This window comes from Sitophilus oryzae, unplaced genomic scaffold (assembly GCF_002938485.1).
Source record: "Sitophilus oryzae breed Bouriz unplaced genomic scaffold, Soryzae_2.0 scaffold_535_pilon_pilon, whole genome shotgun sequence".
In the NCBI taxonomy this organism is placed as follows: Eukaryota; Metazoa; Arthropoda; class Insecta; order Coleoptera; family Curculionidae; genus Sitophilus; species Sitophilus oryzae.
In genome coordinates this window covers 1,974,946-1,989,887 of record NW_022147124.1, presented here as the reverse complement: position 1 = coordinate 1,989,887, position 14,942 = coordinate 1,974,946, and the positions used below count along the sequence as shown (strand labels likewise).

At 34.6% G+C, this 14,942-nt stretch overlaps 1 pseudogene; it reads right to left on the bottom strand.

Moving 5' to 3' along the window:
* Positions 1-13,504, bottom strand: part of LOC115886936 — a 28,140-nt pseudogene extending 14,636 nt beyond the window's left edge.
* Between the last annotated feature and the right edge of the window lie 1,438 nt (positions 13,505-14,942).

Below are 14,942 nucleotides of genomic sequence, written 5' to 3'. Positions count from 1 at the left end.
GAGTAATAAAAAGGATTGGAAGGGAGAAAAGTTTGCTCATTATGTAAAAGACCATACCATAAGGTGGTATACTGATGTTTTCAAAACCAAAGCAGGGAGAGGGATAGGAGTATTTGGGTCGAAAACTAAATACTCCGAATTCAATGGCCACCTACCACAGCATCCTTCGGGCAGAAATCTACGCTATCGAAATATGCGTACAATGTATGTGTCTGTAGGGAAAATGGGGAAAAACCAGAACACCTTATCACTGAGTGCGCCGAGACGACGACCGTTCGTGCCATAAACTTTGGTACGGCTGATTTCAAAGATGGAGAGTTGGCCTCTGTGAAGCCGTCTCAGATACTGGTTTTAGTTAAAGCCCTGAGACCGTATGATGAGTTATATATCGTTATAACTCAAGAAAAGGGAACGCACAACAGATCTGTAAGTTCGCGATGATTAACTCCCGTCCTAAACCTCCTTTTTAAAATAAGGTTTGAAAATAACCTATATAATCTAATATTTATAACACTAATTATTACGTACATATTTGCGCTATAGCATATACCAGAAGCACTTTCAAATTATTTACATAGCGGCTTCATATCTGTTTAAATAAAAAGTTATGAATCAAAACTGATTTTTTTTAATAATAAATATATTGTAGTCCTATATAAGTGGTCTATAGAAATAGAATCAAAATTAGTAAATGTAATTTCATCATCATTATTATGAATTCGACGAATCCATTTTCTCCCAACAAGCTTTTAACAGTTAAAGTACTATAGCGTTCGTCTACGTTAAGAAACAATTTCCGAACACCAATCATCGTCTTTGTATCGAAAATTAGGTGCAAAATTCACCTGTGGCGAATATAAAGATGAAAGTTAAATCCAAGCGCTATTACGGCAACGAATTGTTTTCTATAGCCGCCGGTCAAAGAACGCGTTACAAGAATAATAGGAATCGGCTTCCAGACTGCGAGTAGATTCCGAATGATAATTGTTTGTTTGTTACGCAACCGAAGTAGACAGGTACTCGGTACGACCGCTTTGGCGTTCACTTCTGATTAATAGGTCTCTTAACGTTGGAGCTATGGGCGATTTTAACGTACAGTAGCGACCAAAAGTATAAAATGAGCGTGAGATCTGCTATGTATTTGTTTTCTCAACAAAAGATAGCAGAATATGCATGTGTGAACTTCCTATAACTCTACAAAATAAAACTTCAAAAAACACTACCAATAATAAAGTTTATATTTTTATATCTAGGTACATCTTTTCTCGATACTTTGTCTTTTGATTCATCTCAATAGCTTTATTTTTATTGGAGATATTCGCTTTTGAATAAGACAGTAACAATTTATAGCAATTTTAGCTTTGAAAACATGCCTTTTTGGGTCATAAACACATTAAGGCTACTATTATACTACCAAATTTCTTTGTTATAAAATATTATATATTAACACAGTCACAATATGTCCGAACTAATATTTCGAAATGCGCTTGAGGAATAAAAGAAGACGGCATAAAAGTGAATGGCAGGCTGATTAACAACATGAGATATGCTGATGATACCGCCGTTATTGTAGACACTACTGAGGGCCTGCAAAGACTTCTTGATAGATTGTCCTCGGTGGGCGACTCAATGGGCCTCAGGATAAATACAAACAAAACAAAAGTCATGGTGATAAATAGAGATGCAAGACAGGCAACGGAGGTAGTCGTAGGTGGGACACCAATAGCAAGAGTCTCAAAGTTAAATATTTGGGCAGTTGGATTAGTGAAGACCTAAACCCAGACATTGAGATCAGAGCTCGAATTGAGATGGCTAGATCAAACTTCCTAAAATTGCGGAACCTACTGTGCGATAAACGTCCCAACATCCACATAAAAGACAACTTCGTCAAGTGCTACGTACTTTCCACACTTCTCTACGGGGCTGAGTCTTGGACACTCAAAGTAACCGCAATGAATAAGTTGGAAGCATTTGAGATGTGGGTATATTGCAGAATGCTGAGAATACCATTGACTGACCGTGTCTCGAATGAACGAGTTCTAAACCAAACGAACAAGGACCGAGAACTCCTCGACATAATAAAAAAGAGGAAAGCAGCCTATTTGGGCCATATCATGAGATATAGCAAGTATGAATTCCTTCAGCTCATCATCGAGGGTAAAATTGAGGGAAAGCGCGGACCCGGACGACGGCAATGCTCCTGGCTGAAGAACATCAGAGATTGGACAGGCCTGGACTCACATACTTTGCTGAGAAGAGCGAAAAATAGAGAGGAATTTGCCATGGTTGTTGCCCATCTTCACTGAATGGAGAAGGCACTTTAAGAAGAAGAAGAACACAGTCAAATTTTTCATCAAATACCTTTTGTAAAATATCTTTGAGTAAGGCCTATATTACACTATCAAATTTCTTTGTCAAAGATTTTATTTTATCAAGGAATTTGATAGTGTAATGTATGTGTGATTTTATAAAATATTATATATTAACAATAACAAATTCTTTATCAAATATATTTTATAAAAGATCTTGGACAAAGAAATTTGATAGTGTAATACCGACCAAACATATTTGATAGTCTAATAGAGGCCTTATAAAATAGTTTTTATTGTTTTTATATCACTGTCATTGAAAAGTTATATTATTATTGTTTATTGACGTTTACTCTAGTAGAGATGGTTTTAATTTCTGAAGTATCGGCTACTGCTGCTTTAATTGATCATGGTAGAGATCAGCTTTTGAACTTAAAACCATCTCTGATAGAGTAATTGCCCAACAGGCAATAATAATATGATTTTTAAAATATAGTGACATTACATAAATCATAAACACTATTTTGACTAGCATCAAAAGCAAAAGCATGGTTTTAAAATTTAAAAAATACCAAAAAATATTAGTTTCTTTTTCTAAAAGCGAACATATCCAAAAAAAATAAAGCTATCGATATCAACCAAAAAGCAAACTATCGAGAAAATATATATCTAGGTCAGCGTTTCTTAATCTGTGGTCATCATTGCCCCTGTAATATGTATGGGGTCCGCCGTCTTATCTATGAACATTTACTTTTTTTTGTTTAGGTTATTATAAAGAAAAAACAGAAGAAGCACTGAAACATTTACTGCTTTTCTCATCCACTTACCTTTGTGAAAAGGCATTCTCTACTCTTGTATACATCAAAAACAAATTCAGAAACAGATTACAGTTGGAATCCTATTTGAGATTACAACTAAGTAAAAACATCAAACCGAATATTACTAAATTAGTTGCAAGAAAGCAGCATCAACCTTCACATTAATGCAGTATTTTTAATTTTTAAACAAAATTTTATGTACTAAAATAATTTGTTCTAAAATGTGTGTTTTTTTTTAATTAGGAGGGTCCTTGAAATTGTGCTTGATTTTTTAGGGGTTCGCGAACTGAAAAAGGTTAAGAAACGCTGACCTAGGGGATAAAGTGATTTTTATATTCCTTACCTTTTTAACGTACTCCATTTTGTTGTTGGAGTTTGTGTTTTCAAATTTTCACCATTATACCAATATTTTGTTTTCCCTCGTATAATTGACACATGGCTAGTTTCATTTTTGATTTACAAAAGGATACTAAAAAGTCAAATAATTTACTACAAAAAAAAGCTACAAACTGCTTAAAAAATTATCAAAATCGACAGACTAGAACACAATATATAAAACTTTAAAATAAATGAAAATGTTGAAGTGCCCGTTTTCGTAGCGTTGCCGGTGATATCCAGAAGTCACACCGTCTAATCTCTACTGTTAGATGTAGGTAAGTTAAAATCCAATACAAAGATATAGCATATATAGGCTGGATATAGCGTTATATGGTGATGTTAAAACTAGTTTTGTTATGATTCATTTATAGTGATGAACGAGACCAAGACCAAAACTCGACTAGTGCAAGATTTCCGCAAGACCAAGACACGGAATTTGGCATAAAGTTGGAATGTAGGGCACAACTAAAATTTCTTAATCCCTAATTCAAATTACATGCTGACTGCAAATAAGCGCAAAGAATTTTTGAAGTGCTATATATAGCAATATAGCAATATAATCACGCCATTAAACTACGCAAATAAATATAATAATCTCAATACTTCTGATTTATCCTGTATACTAACGACTGGCTGTAGCATTTTAATTATCCTATTGTTCAGCTTTCAATGAGTTATATGGTCAGTAGCTGAAGACGATTAGACGGTCAGGTTGAAGAACATCTAGAGATTTTTTTTCTACCATCTGCCTCGATCGATTCATTGTCTTGATCGATACAATGGATGAGATATATTAGACGCAATAAAATTTTAAAATAATATATGGTTATTGTTTTTTCCAAGCCATTTGTTCGGATGGATAGGTACTGAAAGAAGACTTTCTCTATAGTTTAAAAAATATATAGCTTTATTCTTTATACAGGGTGAGTTTCCTACGATGTTTTCTATGGATATCTCGGAAACAACTGGAGATAGAGAGTCGGTTAAATGGGAAAAGAATTGTAGTTTTGTGGGGTCATAAATATGCGCCATTCGGATTTTTGAAAAAGTTCATGGCTTACTAGATATTTCGAAAAAAAAAACAAAGTTTAGCTATTTTAAAAATTGTCTCAATTCCATTATAATCTATCCAAAAAATCCTTAATGGGTTTTTCGCCACTGCACTGCAAGAAAAATCTACAAAATAAAATAGTTATTTTTTGTAAACACTTCTGCGTTAAACCTAAACGGACGCTGCTTGTCAGAAGTTGTGTTTACAGTAATAAAAATTTGCCTAACAAACAAAAAAATGTTTAACGTTTCGGAAAGTTTTCTCTTTCCGTCGTCGGAAGCAAAAAAATATAAAGAATCAAGAAAAAAACTATTTAAAATATTTAAATTGAACTATTCGAGAACACTTTACTTTTTAAAACAGATACGTCTACAAAAAATCGTTGACGTTCTTAAAGTTAAATTAACAGAACGTCAACGAATGTCTTTTTGACATATGACACCAACATATGTTTTTTAAATGGAGACCATAGTTGGCCATGACTTCATAAAAAGCGCCATTTTGCAAACCTTTCACCCATATAAGCTATAATATGTTTTTTTTTCAAAAAATTACTGTGTTATAGCCAATTGTTATGTTTCTTGACTAACTTCACTTAGTTAGCCATAGAAACAAGTTCAATCGTCTTTGCTTTCAGAAATATGAAACTGTCATATCCAAACTTTGTAAATTGAAATCAACACAAAATGTAAATATGGATTTTTCAAATGAAGAGAAGCATGTAGGATTATTGGTTCAACTTTTCTTGGCCATAGTTTCGAGGATACGTTAACCGGTGAACGTTATTTACCTTTTTTAGAGAACGGTTTTCAAGACATGTTAATAAAGTTAAATTTAGATACTCGCGCATTAATAGAGTGCTTCCAACATGACTTTCATTCTGACACCACAATGAAAGAAATGTTAAAATTATTTATAAATTATGATATAAACAATTTTAATGTTTTTATGTAGACTCAGGTATAGAAAGAGGTAGACCAATTGCATGGGCCTCCTCGAGCACCTGACCTATCCTGCATGATTTCCTGATCTATCCAATTGATTTTTTTATGCGGTATGGTTAAGAACAAGGTTTACAAAAGAATTTATGAATTAAGAGAGGCACTCGAATGATCGGCACAGGAGAAGTTTAATTAAGTCGACAGGCTTTAGAAAAAAATTGAGAACGCAAACTCATTAGGGATGTGATTATCTATAACTTTTATCTGAGAACTTTTTGTCTAAAATAGATTATAATAGAATTAGGGACAATTATTTTTAAAATAGCCAAAATTTGTTTTTTTTTCGAAATATCTAGTAAGCCCTGAACTTTTTCAAAAATCTGAAAGGTGCATATTTATGATCCCACAAAACTGCAATTATTTCACCATTTAACTGACTCTATATCCAGTAGTTTCCGAGATACCTATAGAGAACATTGTACAAAACTAACCCTGTATATTATCTCTCGATTCGGTAGACGTTCAGATTTTATTATTTCCAACATATCACCGAAGTTAAGCAACGATAGACGATACGAGAGGATGGACGGGTGACCTGTTGTGCTGTTGTTCCATGACAAGTGTGTAAAATCTGTTGACGTACGCTGCTCATCCGTAGGTCATCGAGGATATATTGTTAGCCTTGACAGCAAGTAGGAGACGTTAACTTAAAACACTTTTTTATTACTATAATTTTCTTTGAAGATATTGTTTCTCCTGTATGTATAGCCATTGCAAACTAAGAGGTTCAAGTCTCAATACAACGTTATGTTGTAATTTACATTGTGTTAAGCTTTATTGTATAGGAATCTGGTGAGTTAGTAAACAGCATGATTTAACAAGCAGTAAACACATATTTAAATGAGAAGTCGTAAAATGTTTTATGACAATACCGCAATACATTTTATAGTATTAACAGTAAAGGATTGAGAAGTGGTCAATAATGGTGCAATTAGTTTAGTAGAAAGTGTATGTTTTACATTTTTTCCAACGTTTAAATTGGCACAAAAGTTGTGTAAATGCTTATTACATTAGTCCAAATAGATGTAATGATCTCAAATTTATCAATAAATTTAAATATGATTTCGCCAGATTAATCGAGGATGTCTAGATATCTAAATATTGTGCTTTTATAGCACTCTTACTTTTGATATATCTGAATTATCTATCGTAGATAATGGACGATAATGGAAATATGCAATGTGGAATAACGTTGAGGAAAATTAAAATGTCAAAATATTATGGTACCCAAAATTCCAAAACGAAAATATGGTAATAAATAAAGATATCCAAGGCTTTCATTGTTCATTTGTGCTGTATATTTCGCATTTTACTAAATTTTAAATACAAGTTAACAACTTTTATAATTAATTCACAAACCCTTACATTAGATGAAGTTATTAGATCAATCTATAATTAAAATTTCTTTAATTTTTCTTTGTTGGTATTCAAGTTAACTATACTCTGTTTTTTTTTCTCAGGTAAGATTTTGACAGACGATCACAGAAGAAAAGCAGATGACTTCCATACCAATCCATTTATTTCACTAAAAAGGTTTCTAATATTTTTTAAGTTAACTATGGATGGGTTTATAAATAAATACGTCATACGTCAAACTTGTTTTTAACAAGTTTTATTGGTTTATTTCAAAAACGACAGATCATATTTCAATACTATTGGTTTGACGGAACGATAAACGACAACCGGACGCCTGTGCCTATGAACTCGACTGAAGATTTTTGAGAGTTGTCAAACTCTTGCTAAATTATAGGTTATAATTTTGTGTCAAATTATGTCAAATAGAAATGATAAATAGTTTGCATTTTGCATTTTGGACTGTGTTGTTGCTTGTGTTTTGTGTTTTTTTAAACTAAGCGGAGGAAAACTCGAGGGAATATTAAGTTTTGACCCAGACCATAGTTTACAGCTAATATTCGGTGCACAGAGACCGCCAGAGACACAATTTGCCAGAGACTATGGCTAGAGAGTTGTATTAGCCACAAATAAAGTTGTATACCATCTCGTATATGGTACCAAAAACTGGAGTATCTGTAAAATAATATCATCCGATACGTAAATAATACATTTTAGTACTGCACAAAAAAATAAGATTAAAGTTAATTAACCGAGATTAGATTTTTTCAGTTTTAGATTTTTTTTCACAATATTTTGAAGTAATCACTTGTCACTCAAAATTTAAATATATTAACTATGCGTTCCAATTGTACCAACTTATTTCTTTGTAAAATAAAAAAACTACTTTGAAATTAAAATGAGAGACACATATATCACTGTCAAGGATTTTGTCGTTGGACAGACTATAGGATATTCAGTTAGAACATGCTTACACACCGTTTTAAGATTGTGAACGCTTGAAGACGATGCTAAGATGTTCACCAAAACATATAATGACGAGATTATGAGTATTATTAAAACTAGGTTAACAATAGAATGTAGAATGTATGGGAAGGGGGTTAATCACTGCAACCATAGAGATCTATTGTGTCCCCCTTTTTAGGATATAGACCATCTTACAGTCCCAGGGTTTTGACAAAAGCCATCCATCTCCGATATCAGTTGTATCAAAGTTTATCGCAGCCACATCATATCAGTGGTACCAAAGTTCTCTCGGCGCACTCAGTGATGAGATGTTCTGGTATTTCCCCGTTCTCCCACAGAATCAGTATTCGCCGTTGTTTCTTAGCATCAATCTACTGAGGTGTCATTGAGGAGACAGAGTCCTGTTAAAAATCCCGTGACAATTCGAAAACTGCTCTTACTTAAATCAAGGAAAATCTTTGATTTTCTTCTGTCGTAAGTCCTGACAAACTTCTTCGAGTAGTTTAACAATAAAAAATAAATAATCTATAATCATTTGCTTATGATCTACGTAATAACATAAGAGATAAATAAAACAGTGTTAGAAAAATATTGGGTGTAATGGGATTCATGTGTAAATATTCATTTTTTCGAAGTTTATGCATTCGGCTTTACGTCTTACACTGGTATAGCTAACCCATCACGGAACGGTAACATTTATGCCTGATTCTCTTCCTGTAGATTCCTCAGCATTATGATTGCTTTTAATCCCAAAATGCATAACATTCTAGAAAAATAAATGCGTATTTAGACTGGGTACCATATTATAAAAAAAAAACGGCATCAAAGACTGCTGGAAAATGACAATCAATCAATATTTTGATGAGGTCAATCTCGAGATGTCATTTACTAAAAATTGACATAAAACGTAAGTAAACTGTCAAAAATTAACACTCATTATTATAACACTCTTTATTATAGAAAGATTTAGGACACCTAGGCAAATTTATTTCCAAAAAAATTTGTTTGCGAATTTTAAACTACACCATTTAAAAATCATTTTTATCAATACAAAAATAAATCACAATCTTCTTAAAGCCAACTGGTAGTACGCGCCATTTACCCTCCGGAAATCGCGCGCGGACTCACAGTCCGCAGGTACCTATTTTTCGCGATAATTGGAAAATCTGGAAACATCATATACGCTCAGTATCTTCCTGTTTCTGCATATTTTATGAGAAATGTACGTTTGCACATCGTTTAGGGTAGTTAGTATCTTTTTATACTGTTATGCGGAGTATCAGTCCGCGCGCGACCCTTTGCGATACTATTTTTATATCAATAATTTCATAATTTCGAACAATGTAAGTTATTTTACTGATTTGTTTTAATCGAAATTGAGCAAATTGTGATAAAAACTAAACGAACAATCGACTTTTTTTATTAAATAAGTATTATTTTTTAGATGTACTCTGCAAGAAAGATTGCAACAGCTCATGCAAGACTGTTTGAACGAAGATGACGAATTAACTACTGAACATGGCGTTGAAAAGGAAGAATGTGAAGCGGTTATTATAGAAAGGCAAGGGCCCAAAATAAATTCTGATACTGGTAAATAAATTACAGATTCTGAAGCACTAAATGCAGTATTTCCAGAGGATCGGCACTACAGAATTGTGATAGGCGGAAAAACAGACCAAATTGTTACTCTTTGTAGTGTTATAATTTCCTATGTTTTGAGCTTACACAAATATTCTGTAATTATTATTAATTATTTTTGTTTTTGAATAATACTTATTAATTTGTTTTTTTTTGCGTGTTTTATGTTATATATTTTATGTTTGCTATTTGTAATGAAGAAAGTCAATAAATAATAATTGTTAGTTTGATTATCATATTATTTTATGTATTTACACCACTAGCAACGCTTAAATGACTCTATATCCACCTCTTAAATTTAGCATGCGGCCCCTTTCATGTAATAAATAAAGCGCGACCTCCGAAAGGTTAAAAAATATGACGTGTAGGGCTTGACCTCGGTAAAATTATCATTGATTGTCATTGACGCCGTTTTTTTTGGATGTTTCCGGTTGGAAATATTCTACTTTGTAATTCTAAAGTTATGCAGAAGTAAGAGCACATTTTTTTCATTCATTTATCTGCAATACGCGTAAGCTTTATCCGCTAATTCCATAACACAACAGGTCTTCTAATCCCCAACGAAAATTCCTGAAGTATTTATAAGCGTTTATGCGCACGACTAAGCACTACGTTACGTTTGGTTTCATATTCGCTACCAAGAATACATAAAAACCTAACCAAACTACCTAATTACAAATGGATTCATAATCACTCCTTGAATATAACTATAAGTGCCTATCTAATTTCATATTATAATAATTCTGAATCATTAATCCAGACATCAGTTTTGTCAACGGAAGTCACTTTCTTGATATATCTGATTAAAATACTCCGGAAAACAAGGAGCGCCTTCAAAATTAGGTAGATTTATGAAATAAAAATATCTATAAAAAAGTAACTCGCCAAATATTTTTTTAATTTTCTAGCTGGTTTAATCATAAAACTGTACTGTAGTTCCCCCCAAACTCAACCTTATCAATATTATTCTACTAGAAATCGAAATGTGAATATAAATTTTAAAAACAAAAAACGATTTTAAAATGGCTGACAATCGAATACGTGTTAAGAATGGCGGATTTCTGTGTCCGACTTAATATGAACTACCAATATACCAATTCCGACCGGGTCTCCAACATTAGTCGTCTCACACGACCGAAGTCATCAAACCGGACGGCCGGCAATCGTATTATGACGTATATAATTCCAACGTACGCCACGTAACCTCACTTTGCGTATCAGTGATTTGTGAATTTGTGCAACTATATTCTAGTTTTTGTTTTCTCCTTAAAAAAATGGGCAGCCACTTTTTTAAGCCTAACCTCACATGTGGGAGGAGGATGGGGTCTGCTGGTTTCCTAAGCTAAAAAATTAAATTAAGATGCACCAGTGTAACGCAGCATCTCTTCCGGATAAAAATCATTTATGGGTGGAGGCAAGACATCACTACTACTATTATTATTTTGCAAAACCTCGACCTCTTTCTGTAAAATGTAGATGAATGTCTAAATGCCTTTTTAGTGTTTTTTTAGGCATAAGTTTGTTTACAAAAACTTTTTGTTAGGTTATGTTCATGATGTTCATTAGGTCTCAAATGCTACTTAATGGGTTGTATTTACGGACGTAAATAGAGATATGTAAATTAGGTTATAAATATGAACATAAAATACAACAAAATATAATTGGACGTTAGTTTAGGGATTATCAGTGAGACGTATCCGATTCGGACAACGGGTAGACGTCGGGCTAGTTCAAGTATATGCGTGCAGTATATGCGTTCCCACGTCGTGCAATCCAACGTAGGAACGACGTTAGGAAATTAATAAAAATGATACTTTGTTATTTTGTACGTCGACGGATCGTTGGATTTACCGACTCAGATCCAACGACGTCGCTTTTAATAGGAAAGCGACGTTACAGGTCGTATCACCAGCACCCGACCAAAATTTGCACAAAGTCTGAGGTCGCTTCAGGTCAGATTTAGTTCGAAGTCAGATAGATGCTACTTGGGTTAAAAAATATGACGTGTAGGGCTTGACCTCGGTAAAATTATCATTGATTGTTATTGACGCCGTTTTTTCCGGTTGGAAATATTCTACTTTGTAATTCTAAAGTTATGCAGAAGTAAGAGCACATTTTTTTCATTCATTTATCTGCAATACGCGTAAGCTTTATCCGCTAATTCCATAACACAACAGGTCTTCTAATCCCCAACGAAAATTCCTGAAGTATTTATAAGCGTTTATGCGCACGACTATAAGTGTTTTATCATTGGCATAATCTCTGCGATGGTGCGCGTTCTACGTACACCGTGAATATTTATGGGCCAGTGTCTTCCGAAGCGAAATTGCGATCACAAAGAACAAATTAGCGCCTTAAAAGCTTCCAGGAATGTATTCGGCTGTCCGGTGTCCACGTTGACGGCGGCCTGCTGCGTGAGATATGTCCCTTCGCCTTTTTCTATACGCTTTTCATATCGCTTACTTATGGTGGTGTAGAGTCAGGCACGCAGGGTTTTAACCTGACTTCAAGATGGAACATGGAACCAAAAGAAATTTTGGGTATTTTTTTTCGTGCCTTAAAACAACACGGAGAACATAGTAGGCGCCTGCCAAAATATTACAAATGTTAAAATTAACTGTCATCTTTAGTTCGAATTTAGAATTAGAATGAGTGAGAGGGGGTTAATCACTGCGACCTTACAGATCTATTATTGTGTCCCCCTTTCTTGAGTTATAACTCATTATACAGTCCCAGCAGGATCCATTTGGCATGGGTAGCATTTGGAAATATGAGTGATATTTTCAAGGATAAAAAGGTGCCCATCAACCTAAAGAAAGAGGCTTACGACAGCTGCATCCTACGGCTTGGAGACTATGACAGTTACCCGAAAAACAGCAGAACAACTGCGAGTTGCACAAAGAGCCATGGAAAAAATCATGTTAGGAGTCACCATGAAGGAAAAAATGCCAAACACCCACATACGTCAAAAAACAAAACTAATAGATGTGGTTAAAAGAGTGGCAAGTATGAAGTGGCAATGGATCGGACATGTGGCAAAGCAGGATCCAGACCGATGGCCTCAAAAAGTCATTCTATGGAGACCTAGGGGAACAACAAGAGTGTGGGCCGAGCAAAAAAGAGATGGGTCGATGACGGCAGAATAGTGGCGGGAAGAGAATAGATAAGATTGGCTAGAGATCGTGAAGCATGGAAAAACCTAGAAGAGGCCTATATCCAACACTGGATAGAACCAGGCTGAGAAAGAAGAAGGTACAGTCCCCGGGTTTTGACAAAAGCCAGTATCTGGGACGGTTTTACAGAGTTAAATCACCACAATACACCGAAACACTTTTACTTTTACACTGGACGCGCGTTTCGCTAACCATGTTAGCATCATCAGCAGATAATTATAAACTTAAATAAAGTTTAAAGTGTTTTGGTGTATTGTGGTGATTTAGTATTTTTAAGGAAGTATTTTCTTCAAACTCTGCAAAAAAGATCCTGAAACACTAGAGCACATAATATGTTAGTGCTAGCCTCTGGATTGCAAGCGACACTTTTATTAGGGAAAGCAAGGCTTTTTGATTGATGGGGAACGTTGGAGTGTATGGTAATCTCCCTCATGCGAGTAGGCCTACCCACTAAAAACTCATCTGTTACCTCTTAGCTCTTATTAAACTCTTATATTATTATCTCTTAGCTCGCCAAATCAAGGTACCGCCAACGGCATTTCATCGAGATTAGAGACTTATCATTCTTCTATGTTGGTCTTGTCTGTACCTGAGTCTTGTCTTTTTCGTCCTTCTTCTTTTCCTTCATAATGTTCCTTAACATCCCGCAAATCGCTTCGATATTTTCGTCCGATAATGCCAGAAGGTTTCCGACGTTTATTCTAGTGACCTTCATACCACATACTGTTTCTGCGTTTTCCCGTATATCTTCGTGCGCGTGACACCCAAATAGTGTATGGCTAGCCGAGTCTGGCGCGGCGCCTCGCAATACTAGCATGTAGGAGACTCAGACTTGCGGATCCTGTGCAGATACTCGCCGAATATTCCATAGCCAGTCTTGGCTTGTGTGATGTAGTAGTCCGTGTTTGCCTGGTCGAATTTTATCCATTCTTTGATATTAGGTTACGAAAGTCTTTGTAAACCTGCTATATGCTTCCCATCGTGTCCGTCATTGCTCTAGTACAATGTTTCTGGCCTCTTTCCGGAAGGAGGTTCTTTCGCAAAAATATGCTTCCATCCTATCAAGGGCCTGCACAAGTCAATATATGAGAGCCCACACGACTTTATCCCTTACAGGTCTAAACAGGTTTTACAGGTTTCCGGCACAGGACGGCCCCTTATTATTGAATAAAGGGTCTTAATGGATATAAAGTAAAAATTAAATGTTGGCTAAATGATGCCTGATTCTGTACCACTATAAAACTAAAATATGGAGGCCTATTGTAGTCCTGACTCCTCGCGTGTTTTGCGGTGGGCTTTGAACCATGGGGGAACCGCAAAAGGTACATGGTACCGCGACTTGTAAACAAACGGCCAACATGGCTTATAAATTGGAGATTGTCGCTGGACAAATAGCTTGTATTGTTGTGAATCATGGAAAAATGAGTGGATTTAGTCGGACGTCGTAAAAAATACTGTGTATTTTTCTTTGTTGTTTTCGACATGGGTAGTGACAATGCTTTAATATTTTTTTATAGTGCTTAATATATTACTTATAACGGAGATACTACAACGGATTACTTACCACGGAGAATATTTTTGATATGTTTTTAGAATTATTAATTATTGCATATAAATCTAAAATCTAAAAAATAAGGTATAACCTCATCAAGATTTAACCTTATATACGACACCTTATAGGGGAAAGTCGCCAATGCCGTACTTCTTAATATCTGGTTTATAATTGCAATGGCGATACACCTTTTGGCATATTTACTAAAGCTAGCAAGACGCCCAGTAAAATCTAAGATCTAGAAATAACACAAGTGTTTGTAGAAAAAGTTAAATCTTGATGAGGTTATACCTTATTTTTTAGATAGTACTTTTACATATCCAAGATTCTTTGTATTCTTGCTATAATATTTCGATGAATTTGCATGGCTTGATGGAACGTAATTCATGATGTGTATTTTTTCTCAAACTGGAGAATATATTCTTATATTCCACATGGTTAAATATCACCTCACTTCTAAAAAGATCGCTAAATAATTTAGCAAAATAAATCACCTATTTTTCTGTTTAAGCTGTGTACAGCAACATTAGAAGAAATCTTTCGTCGATTGGACTGAACCAGCAAAGGATTAAAAATGAATAGAGAGTTTTCAGTGCATCCCACAAGCCAATTTTTTGTTAATATAGTTTTTATGAAGGTCTCTTGTACCACGCTTATGTCATGAGGAAGGAAGGAATAAATTCCGAAAGCTTGACAATTAACA